At 49.8% G+C, this 11,992-nt stretch overlaps 1 pseudogene; it reads right to left on the bottom strand.

The window, feature by feature from the left end:
• Window positions 1-4,674: 4,674 nt before the first annotated feature.
• LOC139227281 (U2 spliceosomal RNA) lies at window positions 4,675-4,914 on the bottom strand (annotated as a pseudogene).
• Window positions 4,915-11,992: the final 7,078 nt, after the last annotated feature.

Consider the following 11,992-nt stretch of genomic DNA (forward strand, 5'->3'; position numbering starts at 1 on the left):
CAATCCCGCCTGCTCCTTGTAAAAACGTTAACACAGACCTGTCAGGTCGCACAGACTTATTAAAGTGTATTCAGGAAAAGAAAGACGGCTAGTCACAAACCAGCTTAGCAAATATTATCTGAGTTTACTTGTCTACATGAGGCAGACATTCATTCAGAAGATATTTAATTTGGCTCATTCGCATCTCTAACTTATGAAAAATCAATTCAGTAATGTTCTCGCGCTTGACAGAGTTTACCAATGCTTAGAAGCAATATAATCTTGACAGTCTGTGTGAGCATTTTAAAATCTTAATTCCACAAGACACGATTACATTAATACAGCTGCAGTGACAGACCCCTCATGCTGAACAGGTATTGGTTAGAATTTAATCAACAGTAGCACCCCCTTCTGAAGTGATTGAGTACAGAGTTGATTCAGATTGGTATATGCTTGAGTCGCCAATTCTGATTGGATGTATGCCTGAAGGTTTCATCACATGACCTCCCACCTCCAAACCAGTCAAACAGCTTTTTTTTCCCATCTGCCATGTTTTTATTTCTCATAAACAAAATGTCCAAAGCAAATGGAAAAAAAAACCAATTTTTTTTTTTTAATGCCCCTACGATCTTTCTGCAGGGTTTTCAGTGCTCAGGAGATTAATTTTTCATTCCTGAACAATTCCAGGACAACCCCGGAGAATTGGTGACCCCAAGTATACCCAGGAGAGGATCCTGTGGAGTTAAGTCTATTTTTTTGGAAGATGCAAATAGAATTTTATTTTTTTGTGTTTGAATCTTTCTTCCCCGAGGTTAGGCTGTGTCAGCGAAGGTGGGAGCAGTCAATCACCCCATCAGGACAGCTGTCCTCCCCTCCCCTTTCGAGTCTGAAATCCTGTAACTCGGTCTCCAGGCATGGGAGATAGAACTTTGCCCTTAAGCCATGACATATCAGATATCATACCCAGACGCACTTGTGAGCTCTGAATAGATGTTAGTGTAAAGAAAGTCCGTGTTTGAATCTGATTTTGAGCCAGTGTCAATTCAAGGATGTGACCGTATGACCTGGCGGAGAACTGATCCTTTTTTTCCCCTCAAATTTATTCGTTCGTGGGATGTGGGCGTCGGTGGCAAGGCCGGCATTTATTGCCCATCCCTATTTGCCCCGGAACAAGTGAGCAGCTCGCTAGACCATTTCAGAGGGCAGTTAAGAGTCAACCGCATTGTTGTGGGTCTGGAGTCACATTTAGGCCAGACCGGGCAAGGGCGGCAGATTTCCTTCCTTACAGGACATTGGTGAACAGAGTGACTATTTGCGATAGGTTTCTTTAGCGTCCTTCTGCGCCTGCGTGCTCTAGGCTCCGCCACCGACGCCTCGCGCATGTACGCAGACTCCTCGAACCCGAACCCAGAACCGGATGTAGGGCCCACAACAACCATGTCATCCCGACCGCGGAGCTGCGCTGCTGATCTTCCGACCCTTCTGAATGCGGCGTATGAATTAACTTCAGCAGTAGGAGCCATCAGGTGATAAAGAGACTGGGTGTCTGGTGAAGCCTCCAATCCTGTTTGGTAAAATGGAGCCACAAATGGAGCAACCGTTGAAAGAGAGCAAGGCCAAACACCCTGTGTTTAAATAGCTCTTGTGTCAATTAAAACACCTTTTGATTCTCGAAAGTAGCCGTGACTGCTCCAACACACAATAAACCTGGGGACCAGTTATCACGTTCCCACTACCCTTTTCTGTCAAAACATGCTTGTCCTCACAAGACCGTCGAGTGCACAATGCTGGGCCCCTCCTTTTGGTCTTTCTCCAGTTTCCCCCCATCCTGTCCTGACAGAGCTGCTGGCTCTGGCTGAGATATGGTTTTAAGGACAATGTAGTCTGCATCATTTACAATGACTGAGCAAGGCGGAGGTGAAATTAATAGCCTGTAAGCCAGGAGCTTCTGCCGGTACCACATGAAACCCAGACCAGTGTGCTCCTATTGTAAAATAACCTCTACCACTGAGCAGCTGTGGTTATGTAGACGAGACAGCATCAAAGAGGCAGAGTCAAGTTTGGTTGTGATACATCCCTTGTTAGAATAGCCTACCAACCTTCACTCCCCCGGCTCGCATATCAAGAATGGCAAGTTGTTTATCCCTCAATCAACGTCACTAAATTATCTGGTCATTATCTCATTGCTGTTTGTGGGAACTTGCTGTGCGCAGTTTGGCTGCTGTGTTTCCTACATTCATCATCATCATAGGCGGTCCCGCGAAGCGAGGATGACTTGCTTCCACGCCAAAAAGGGATGAGTTCACAGGTGTTTCAATGAAGGACCTAATATTCCGGGTCCCGAATTACATCCTGAAGGGTGGAAGATGCGTGTGCGTGGATTTTTTTAACGTGTGGTGGCCGTTGCACACCAGCCAACACACGGGTTGACAGAGCTAGGTCTTGGTCCAGTGGCAAGGGTTAACCAAGACTAACTGGAGACCTGTTCTGCTGCACAGACCGAGTGCGCACACATATCGCAGTGTGGGCTGGCCCGTGCTGCCCCAGGGCTCTCGCCTCTCCTGGGCCCTGGTCACTTCCCTCTACAGACTCTTGCCTCTCTTTCGCCCCTCCTGCTGTGCCTGCCCGCACTGCAATCAGCGACCTGGCTTCGCAGCCATCGCCCTCCTGCAGCAGCACGCACTGCTCCCTGCAGTGGTATGCCCCCGCACGCTGCTCCCTCCAATGTCCCCGGCCTGCTGGTGGTCTTGCAAGCCGGTACCCCACCGTCGCACGCTGCTCCCTCCTACATTACCACAGTGAGTACACTTCAAAAAGTGCTCCATTGGTTGCAAAGCGCTTTGGGACGTCCTGAGGTTGTAAAAAGCGCTGTATAAATGCAAGCCGTTCTCTCTTCAATCTCTTTCAACTTGAGCATAGATTCAGAGGGCGGTTGGTGGTTGTCGGACTGTGTTCCCCTTTGAACCGTCAGTGCCTTCCGGGGAGAAAACTGATACTCTCCCCTCCCCCACCCACCAAATGTCCCCCCCCCCGCTCCTAAAGTGGTGACCAATGATGATCTTTGGTACCCGTCATATGTGGCTGTTCTTTGGCGTGTGAGTCTCGATAGTCAAAGCCGGGAAATTCTTCCATGTCTTTGGGCACAGAATGATGGTAATGCGGAGGAATCTGGGGGGACCTGTTCTGCCACCCTCCTCCCCCCCCCCCCACTCCACCCCACACCCTCTGGGCCAGGTTCCTATATTCCAATAGGGTTTGGGGGCTTCTTCCACTTGACCCCTTCCGCCCTGGTGCCCCATTTGAAGCGGGATGGGGAGGGATGGACTTTCTGCCAGTTCCCCCTACACAGGCCGGTATACTGAAGTTTGGGCTCATGAAGCAAATAGCAATGCTTTTGTGTGGAACGTTGTCTTGTGTGGTGATGTTTGCATTCCTGATTTTGCTTTTTTTGTTACCCTGGTTTTCTTCTTGTCCTCTACCATCGTCACTGTGCCTTTAAGTCAGCTTCAAAGCCTCTCTGTAATGTCGTGTCAGATGAGGACCAACCCATCTGTGACCTTTGTTATGTCTGTAATGCACTTATGAATAACTCCACGAGGCAATATGTTGTACTCAAACTGTAGTGACCTTGGTCCTTTATTCGTAACTCCAGAGTGAGGCATAAGCATGGTGGGGAGCCTTTTATACTGGGCCCTGCACACCTATGCAGGTGACCCTCAGGTCTCCCACCGCAGTGCCCTCTGGTGGACAGCCTCTGCCACAGGGGCAGGAAACCCCGGTCTCCACCAGTTGCACCCTCTAGTGGTGCCAGCATAGTATATACACAGTGTAAACCTTATTAATAGTACATCAGGTAACAAGTCTCCATCTTATGCAACTATACAGTGACTACACAGAGAGTATATCTATAGTCTACATATATAACAACGTTAAAATGCACAGTGCTTCACTCTGTATTACAAATACCACTGTCATGTTAACCTGTCTGTGATCAATCGCGTCCTCACTCAAGCAGGATATTTGCAGTAGATAACATGGCACTTACTCACTTCCAAAGGCTTAGTGCCTTGGTGACACACCCTGGATGTGTATCTTTTCTCACTTCTGATTTTGTTGAGTATTTTTAATTGATATTTGTGTACATTCAGTACATTTACACGTATCCCAGTCATGAAAGAGTGCCTTTGATATTAAGCTGGCAGAGTGTACAATCACACATCGCCAGCCTCTGAGAAATATGGAGGTATTCTATCATAATTACTAAAAGCATAGCTAGATCGCACGAGATTATGTCTTTCTCCGGGCGTAGTACAACTATTAAAGGGCTGGAAGTCAAACTTTCGGGAAAACTGTAGCTTTGAAATTAGTGTTGCTGAAGCTTTGAGGCAGGTTTGAACTCGTAGTGCTTTGTTCAGGTTGTGTAGCCGATGTGAACTTCAATAGAGAGCGTTTTAAAAAATATTCGTTCCTGGGATGTAGGCGTCACTGGCAATTATCCCTAATTGCCTTTGAGAAGGTGGTGGTGAGTCGCCTTCTTGAACTCCGTCCGTGTGGTGAAGATGCTCCCATAGTGCTGTTTTTTTTTTTTTTTTTTTAATTCGTAGCCAATCGTTCCAATTCTTTGTCAAATCACAAACGCCAGAGGTCACCTTGGGCCCATTCAAGGATCACTCTGTGCTTAGCCAAAAGGCCTAGAGCCACTGCACCGTTCCTGGAAGTACTGCAATACCAGGTTCGTGCCATGGAGGTGGATGGGTCAGGTCCCCCACACACCTCCGTGGAGGTGGATGGGTCAAGCCACCCCACCCACCTCCTATTTCCAAAAAAGCAAGCATATACCTTCCTGATCCAGGGAGAACCACCTTGGGGTTATGGTGGTTACTCCCCTGTCAGGTCAGTTACACATGATCTTAGCCAAAAGGCCGAGATAGTGCTGTTAGCGAGGGATTTTGACCCAGCGACGATGAAGGAACGGCGATATATTTCCAAGTCAGGATGGTGCGTGACTTGGAGGGGAACTTGCAGGTGATGGTGTTCCCATGCGCCTGCTGCCCTTGTCCTTCTAGGTGGTGGGGGTCACGGGTTTGGGAAGTGCTACTGGGGAAGCTTTGGAGAGTTGCTGCAGTGCAGCTTGTAGATGGTGCACACTGCAGCCACGGTGCATCGGTGGTGGAGGGAGTGAATGTTTAAGGTGGTGGATGGGGTGCCAATCAATCGGGCTGCTTTGTCCTGAATAGTGTCAAGTTCCTTGAGTGATGTTGAGCGTGCATCACAAGACAAGGGCCTTGAGCACCAATGAGCTGGGATGAGAGTGTGCAGCATGGGCCTGGAATGCGTCTGGGCAAATGGAGCCTTTCCTTGTTTGAAATACAGAAACTCCATTCTCTCTCCAAACCAAGAACAATTGGTTCTGGCTCCTTCCCCTCCTTTTGGCAGTTTACTCGGTGTTTTCTGGAATATCACAAAGAATGTTTTTGAACATGTTCCAGATCATTACCTTAAACGTGTCAGCATTCAGGAAGTGCTGTTCAGTTTAGTGGGAAATGAGGACATTATTTTGTGGTTAAAAAGGCTGTTAAAAAGGCACGGAGTACAAAAGCAAGGAAGTTATGCTAAATCTTTATCGGTGTATCTATTTATACTGCACTTTGTTTGACAGATATGCGTCCAACCCCACTCCAACCCCGACCCCTCTTGGGGGAGCCAAGAGCGGCAGCCAGGGGGGCCTGAGAGGACCGGCGAGGGGCTGTGAGGGTCCGTGGGCGGCTGAGAGAGGCAGGGGGCAGAGAAGCTGCAGGGGACCAAGAGGAGGGTGGAAGAGAGCGAGAGACTGGAGAAGAGAGAGAGAGACTGGGGGAGAGAGAGAGAGACTGGGGAAAGAGAGAGAGACTGGGGAGAGAGAGAGAGGCTGGGGGGAGAAAGAGAGACTGGAGGGAGAGAGAGAGACTGGGGGAGAGAGGTTGGGAGAGAGAGTGAGAGAGGCTCGGGGAGAGAGAGGGACTGGAGGAGAGAGAGAGAGGCTGGGGGGAGAGAGGCTGGGGGAGAAAGTGAGACTAGGGGAGAGAGAGAGAGATTAGTGGAGGGAGAGAGACTGGGAGAGTGAGAGGCTGGGGGAGAGTGAGAGACTGGGGGAGAGAAAGAGAGACTGGCGGAGGACGAGAGACTGGGGGAGAGAGGTTGAGGGAGAGAGTGAGGGAGACTGGGGGAGAGAGAGAGAGACTGGGGGAGAGAGAGAGAGACTGGGGAGAGAGAGAGAGACTGGTGGAGGGAGAGAGACTGGGGGAGAGAGGTTGGGGGAGAGAGTGAGAGAGACTGGGTCAGAGAGAGAGACTGAGGGAGAGAGAGAGACTGGGTGGAGAGAGAGCGTGGTGGAGGGAGAGAGACTGGGGGCAAGAGAGAGACTGGGGAGAGAGAGAGAGACTGGGGAGAGAGAGAGAGACTGGTGGAGGGAGAGAGACTGGGGGAGAGAGGTTGGGGGAGAGAGTGAGAGAGACTGGGTCAGAGAGAGAGACTGAGGGAGAGAGAGAGACTGGGGGGAGAGAGAGCGTGGTGGAGGGAGAGAGACTGGGGGCAAGAGAGAGACTGGGGAGAGAGAGACTGGTGGAAGGAGAGAGACTGGGGGAGAGAGATTGGGGGAGAGAGTGAGAGAGACTGGGTCAGAGAGAGAGACTGGGGAGAGAGAGACTGGTGGAGGGCGAGAGACTGGGGGAGAGAGGTTGGGGGAGAGAGTGAGAGAGACTGGGTCAGAGAGAGAGACTGGGGGAGAGAGAGAGACTGGGGGGAGAGAGAGAGACTGGGGAGAGAGAGATAGACTGGTGCAGGGAGAGAGACTGGGGGAGAGAGGTTGGGGGAGAGAGTGAGAGAGACTGGGTCAGAGAGAGAGACTGGGAGATTGAGAGGCTGGAGGAGAGTGAGAGAGAAAGAGAGAGAGACTGGGGTGGGGGGGGAGAGACACAGGTGGGGGGGGATCAGAGAGGAGAGAGGGAACTCAGGGAAGACGGATCACGTTCTTCCAACCCCCTACAAGGCTTATCGTTGTAGTGGATGATATCCAGAAGTCACGACACTGTCACTATTCACTTCATACTCAATAAATCTGTTAACAATCCGTACACAATGCCCCATCTATGGTGGTGGTGGGGGGGAGGGGGGGCATGGAGGAGGAGGGGGCATGTCCTTTGTTGCTTCAGGAAGTCAAATTGGATCGAGTTACAATTTGCAAAGTCAGTGAGACCTTGGGATGGGCTGTTCCAGTTACACTTTCCTGTGAAACTTCAGGGTGTGGCTTATCCTCCAAGGGGACCAATCATAGACAAAGGGTGGAGCATGGTGGCCATTTTGGCAGTACAAATAAGCACATCCAACCTTTATACAACACTGGTTAGGCCCCAGCTAGAGTATTGTAGGCAATTCTGGGCACCACACTTTGGAAAGGACGTCAAGGCCTTGGAGAGGGTGCAGAGGAGATTTACTAGAATGGCACCAGGGATGGGGGACTTCAGGTCTGTAGAAAGATTGGAGAAGCTGGGAGTGCTCTCCTTACAGCAGAGAAGGTTAAGGGGAAATTTGATAGAGGTGTTCAAAATCATGAAGTGTTTTGACAGAGTAAATAAGAAGAAACTGGTTCCAGTGGCAGAAGGGTCTTGCCTGAAAAGGGTGGTGGAAGCAGATTCAATAGTAGCTTTCAAAAGGGAATTGGATAAATACTTAAATGACTAATATTTACAGGGCTGTGGGGAATGAGCAGGAGAGTGGGATTAATTGTGCCTTTGTAGTTGGTGAAAAGGCTTTGGGGAGTCAGGAGGTGAGACACTCACCACAGAATAGCCAGCCTCTGACCTGCTCTTGTTGCCACAGTATTTATGTGGCTGGTCCAGTTAAGTTTCTAGTCAATGGTGACCCCCAGGATGTTGATGGTGCGAGATTCATTGAATGTCAAGAGGAGGTGGTTAGACTCTCTCTTGTTAGAGATGGTCATTGCCTGGCAATTGATTGGCCTCCTTCTGTTCTGTACTCGCTGACCTACATTGGCTTCCAGTTAAGCAATGCCTCGATTTCAAAATTCTCATCCTTGTTTTCGAATCCCTCCATGGCCTCGCCCCTCCCTATCTCTGTAATCTCCTCCAGCCCCACAATCCCCCGAGATGTCTGCACTCCTCTAATTCTGCCCACTTGAGCATCCCTGATTATAATCGCTCAACCATGGGTGGCCGTGCCTTATGTTGCCTAGGCCCCAAGCTCTGGAACTCCCTGCCTAAACCTCTCCGCCTTTCTACCATTCTTTCCTTCTTCAAGACGTTCCTTAAAATCCAGCTCTTTGACCAAGCTTTGGTCACGTGCCCTAATTTCTCCCTAGGTAGCTCTGTGCCAAATTTGTTGCCTCATAATACTGCTGTGAAGCATCTTGGGATGTTTCACTACGTTAAAGGCGCTATATAAATACAAGTTGTTGTTGTTGTTGTTTAGAAACAAACTACATTTTATCTGCGAGTGCTCCAAGATCTGTGAATGCAAATAGATTTGGTATGGAATAATTGCATTGGCTCCGCAATATGAATCGCAATTTGGTTTCCCCACAACGAACCTAGTCAGAGAAATATGTTTTGTGCGTTATCCGATTATTTATGATGCAGTTGACACTTCCTCATCCATCAGTGCCTCTGCCCAAGGGAATGTGACAGCGGCGGCAGTAATAGCACAGAATTAACGTCCTTCACCAGATTAAAATATATAACAAGGATACAGGGCTCATTTTTCACAGGGTCGATAGGGCGGGGGGAAATTAATTGCTCTTGTCACTCTGCGTTGTGACATTATAAAAGTATTCAGAAAAGATCGTCTTCCGAGTGCGAGTGGATGAAAATTGTTCGGCGGTTCCACAGCAGAATTTGTGAATTGCTCTATCCGCGTAACATCTCCAACGGAGTGGCATTGCTGCTTCAACCCAGCTCCAAGTTCCACTCATCACTGAGCCGGGCAGCTACAATGCAATGCTTTAATAACCCTGAAAACACAAATGTTAAAGGGGTAGACTTTCCACTTGACATCGCTGGGCTAGTGCCCATATATCGCCCAAAAAGGCAGGCGATCGCCTATTTCGCTTAAAAAGTGCAACGTTGGGCCGGTACATCGCCGGAAAATCGCCGGCCCAACTTTCGTGTCACATCGCCGAGGTGATCGCCCACACATCGCCCAGCGCAACTTTCGGCACATCGCCCACACATCACTGGGCCGATCGCTCGCCGAGAATATCGCTGGACATCGCTGGAGAAAAGCTGCTCTTACCTGGCGTTCCTCACAGAACTCGGCACTATGGACGCCATTTTGAAAGTCGGAGGAAGTGTGGAGGCTGCTTAAAGAAAGGGCTTACAAAGACAAAAAAATTCTGAATTGAGGGAGAATGATGAAAACTGTCTCTTCACCTCTCGGCGGGGGATTTGATTCAATCACTGACACACAGAATGGAATCTCTCTCTCTGCTGACTGTCAGTGTCCCAGATGAAATAAGCCGGACAGTGCCAGCTCCATATCACAGTGGGTCAACAGCACCGTGCCCATGGATTGACTTGAATTCACGCTGACCCAGCAGTTTGACCTACATAAGAACATAAGAAATAGGAGCAGGAGTAGGCCATACGGGCCCTCGGGTGTGCTCCGCCATTCAATAAGATCATGGCTGGTCTGATCATGGATTCAGCTCCACTTCCCCGCCTGCTCCCCATAACCCTTTATTCCCTTATCATTTAAGAAACTGCCTATTTCTGTCTTAAATTTATTCAATGCCCGAGCTTCCACAGCTCTCTGAGGCAGCGAATTTCACAGATTTACAACCCTCTGAGAGAAGGGATTTCTCCTCATCTCAGTTTTAAATGGGTGGCCCCTTATTCTAAGATTATGGCCCCTAGTTCTAGTTTCCCCCATCAGTGGAAACATCCTCTCTGCATCCACCTTGTCAAGCCCCCTCATAATCTTATACGTTTCTAAAAGATCACCTCTCATTCTTCTGAATTCCAATGAGTAGAGGCCCAACCTACTCAATCTTTCCTCATAAGTCAACCCCCCTCATCCCCGGAATCAACCGAGTGAACCTTCTCTGAATTGCCTCAAAAGCAAGTATATCCTTTCATAAATATGGAAACCAAAACTGCACACAGTATTCCAAGTGTAGCCTCACCAATACCTTATATAGCTGCAGCAAGACTTGCCTGCTTTTATACTCCATTCCCTTTGCAATAAAAGCCAATATACCATTGGCCTTCCTGATCACTTGCTGTACCCGCATACTATCCTTTTGTGTTTCATGCACAAGAACCCCCAGGTCCCACTGTACTGCGGCACTTTGCAATCTTTCTCCATTTAAATAATAACTTGCTCTTTGATTTTTTTTCTGCCAAAGTGCATGACCTCACACTTTCCAACATTATACTCCATCTGCCAAATTCTTACCCACTCACTTAGACTGTCTATGTCCTTTTGCAGATTTTTTGTATCCTCCTCACACATTGCTTTTCCTCCCATCTTTGTATCGTCAGCAAACTTTGCTATGTTACACTCAGTCCCTTCTTCCAAGTCGTTAATATAGATGGTAAATAGTTGGGGTCCCAGCACTGATCCCTGCGGCACCCACTAGTTACTGATTGCCAACCAGAGAATGACCCATTTATCCCGGCTCTCTGTTCTCTGTTAATTAGCCAATCCTCTATCCATGCTAATATATTACCCTCAACCATGTAAACTTTTATCTTGTGCAGTAACCTTTTATGTGACACCTTGTCAAATGCCACTTTTACATTGGTGCTTGTATCAGGTGGGATTCCAACAGAGCAGCACCCCTGAGCCAGCACCTCACATTCAATAGGGTAAACGTAGAGATAATGGGGGGGAGAAATTCAGGTAGTTTGCGCCACCCGTTAGCGGGGGCGCTGGGGGGCGGGAACGGCTTTTCGCCCGGGCATCATCACCATCATCATAGACAGTCCCTTGTATCAAGGATGACTTGCTTCCACGCCAAAAAGGGGTGAGTTCACAGGTGTTTCAATGAAGGACCTAATATTCTAGGTCCCGAATTACATGTTGAAGGGTGGAAGATGCCTGTGCATGGATTTTTTTAACGTATGGTGGCCATTGCACACCAGCCACCAAACGGGCTTGACAGAGCTAGGTCTTGGTCCAGTGGCAAGGATTAACCAGGACGACTGGAGACCAGCTCCGCTGCACGGACCTAGTGCGCGCACATATCGCAGTGTGGGCCGGCCCGTGCTGCCCCCTGGGCCCTCGCTTCTTCTAGGCCCCGAACTCGCCCCGATCACATCCCGCTACACTCTCTCGCCGCTCCTTTGCCCCGACCTCGCCGCTCCTGCTGTACCTGCCCGCGCACCAATCAGTGACCTGGACCTTGATGATGTCCCTCTTTGTTGCCGTCACCCTCCTGCACCAGCTCGCGCTGTACCACTACCGACTCCTGCTAAGTTCTGCGGGAGTTTGGTGGCGGCGGTGATCCGTAGCGCCCCACTCCACCGTATGCAGCACCCCGTTAGCGGCCTGGACCCTAAATTGGGCAACGCCCCCTGAAGCTGTGGCGGGGCAATGCCAGCGTGAGCCGGGCGGCCGGCCACTCGCAGGGCGATACTTAAAGGGGAGGTGTCGGCCATTGAAAAAAAAAATCTGGCAACTTTCACCTGTGCCCTGTTTGCACTTCGATCGCGGGGTCCGTGCCGCGACCGGTCAGCCCGGCGCTCTGCTTGAATGCCGGGCTGTTGGCACAGCACCCCCACCTTGGTGGTCCAGGGAGGGCCGTTTCTTCACTGCAGCGTTTGAAGCTTGGGCCCTTCCCTTTAATGAAGGGACGAGCCCCTCCTACACTGTTGCATTGTGCGGCCCGGTGCGTAGCGCTGCGCCCCCCCCACCCCCCCTGGACGCGTACACCCCACTACCATCCCAGAAAGGAAGTGCAGCACATTATTTTGCGCGCCACGTCCTTTCGGTGGGGCGGTAATCCAAATTTTTCAAACGG

This window comes from Pristiophorus japonicus, chromosome 16 (assembly GCF_044704955.1).
Source record: "Pristiophorus japonicus isolate sPriJap1 chromosome 16, sPriJap1.hap1, whole genome shotgun sequence".
NCBI classification, from domain to species: Eukaryota; Metazoa; Chordata; class Chondrichthyes; family Pristiophoridae; genus Pristiophorus; species Pristiophorus japonicus.